The sequence below is a fragment of the Dendroctonus ponderosae genome, unplaced genomic scaffold, assembly GCF_020466585.1.
Source record: "Dendroctonus ponderosae isolate FM_Combo_2020 unplaced genomic scaffold, Dpon_F_20191213v2 Dpon_F_20191213_1, whole genome shotgun sequence".
NCBI lineage: Eukaryota > Metazoa > Arthropoda > Insecta > Coleoptera > Curculionidae > Dendroctonus > Dendroctonus ponderosae.
The window spans coordinates 5,365,458-5,367,383 of record NW_026017110.1 but is presented as its reverse complement, the minus strand read 5'-3'; the positions used below and the strand labels follow the sequence as shown (position 1 = coordinate 5,367,383).

The following is a 1,926-nucleotide window of genomic DNA, read 5'->3' as shown; positions in this document are numbered from 1 at the left end:
TTCGTATATTCTTTTCTTTAGATATTGTCCTGTTTGACCTATGTATGTGTTATCACAATTCAAACAGTCTATTTTGTAAATTACATTAGGCGTGTATAACTTGTCAATCATAGGTTTAAATTTTGTGAAACATTCATTTGCTAAGGTGTTTTTAGTTTTTTCTGCTATGTTGATATTATGTGATTTGAACATATTTTTTATTTTTGTGTTAATTTCCGGAATATATGGTAATGACATATACTACTGACTATATACTATTGTATATACATATACTAATTGTATATTTTATTTATCCTTTGCTTTAAGATTGGTTCAAAAAATGATTTTGGATAGTTGTTTATTAATAATATATTTTTTATTTTTTCAAGATTTTTTGTTCTATACTCCCAATGTGATGGCGTTGTTAATGAATTGAACCTTACGATGACGATTCTCCTGGCAAAAGCACATTATTTCGCCGCCCTTGCAACTTTCGTTGTATGTTGATATTTAGGTAATCGGATTTTGCAAAAGCAGTGTTATCCGATCAATGCACAACAGTAAATGAATATTTCTGAAAATTCTTTGGTTGCAAAAAACTGATTGTGCAACGTGTAGTCCGAGCTCTGCCAAACCTCCGGATAATAAAACTGCAATAAGCATGTACACAGTGGGCCATTTTCGTTGGTAATTACCGTTCATTTTGTTGCAGAAATGTTGAAAACGACAATCACCGCATAATGGAGAGGAAGCGGAAGCAAAATTATGAACATGATCGAAACATATACGCAGTGGGATTTGTTTAAAAGTGAAAGTTTACCGTTTCCACAATAAATGCACGAGCTTTGTTGAATTGTCCGCGAAGAGACCTACGCTGATGTGCTTTTTTCCCATTGAAATACTTCGCATTTGTAACACCCACGGTTGGCGAATAAAATACAATTCGAAATCAATGACGTAAGTTTCCAAACGGGAAACGGTGTAGTTGTACAGTAAGCAGTTTCAAATAACGCCTTTCTCGTGCAAGTTTCTAATATAAGTAGGCATACATGCAGTATTTAGTTGCAAGTTAACTTTTACGCCCTCCCTCTGCTCATAGCCATTGGCAAACTATGCAGATATGAGATCCAGCTTACGTTGACTTCGTTAACGGCATTGTAGGTATAGGATATACAGGGCAATCCAAATTAAATTTTACATTGTTCACTTGCAGGTGCAAACTGTCGATTTTAGTAGGTAATTCAGGCCGCAAATGGCAAAATCACCGTCGATTTTGTAACTATTAGATAAGCGTCCAGGTCGGCGGTAGAAGCGGCTTTGCGCCTTTTATTTTGACCATGAATCCAACTTGCATCCGTGTGTAGTGGAAGAAAAAAGACCCACCGACCAAAAGCGGTTTCAAGGTCTCGAAACCAAACCTCTTTGCTTTTTTTTCTTGACTTGGACCCGTATACCGTACCCTTAATGCCCACTTGCACCAAACTTCTTCTAAGCACGTCCTTACCTAAGTATACCTTAAAATTTAAGTCCGACTTAAGTTTCAATGAGTTGTGCACCATCCGTTTTTCACGTGTTCTTAGCTAAGCTTCAGGCAATAACCGGCAACTCTGTATTTTTCGTTCTGTTCTGCATGTCTGTGTTGTTTCTAACCGAAATTCGAGACCTTTTTAAAATTTTGTTTCTACTCATGGCTGTAAAACAGAAAGGGTCTCCTAATTTTGGCGCTTCTGAAAGAGATACTATTTTAGAGCTCGTTGCGTTTCATAAAGATCACCGAAAATAAAAAATATAATAATAACAATAAAAAAAACAGATGCTGTGTCTTCGCAAGAAAAGCAGTAACCATGGTAGAAAATATCGGACCAATTTAATGCTATTTGTTAAAACAATTAATAATTAATTTTTAAACAACAATTCCGCCTATGACCGCAATAGTCAGGAAATTCT

At 35.7% G+C, this 1,926-nt stretch overlaps 1 long non-coding RNA gene across 1 annotated transcript in view; it reads left to right on the top strand.

Annotated features, from left to right (window-relative positions):
- The window catches only part of LOC125505798, a 5,948-nt gene extending 5,016 nt beyond the window's left edge, over window positions 1–932 (top strand). The window contains exon 2 of the long non-coding RNA XR_007282420.1: window positions 692–932. This is a non-coding gene — a long non-coding RNA (uncharacterized LOC125505798). The remainder of the gene's footprint in view (window positions 1–691) is intronic.
- The last annotated feature ends 994 nt before the right edge of the window (window positions 933–1,926 follow it).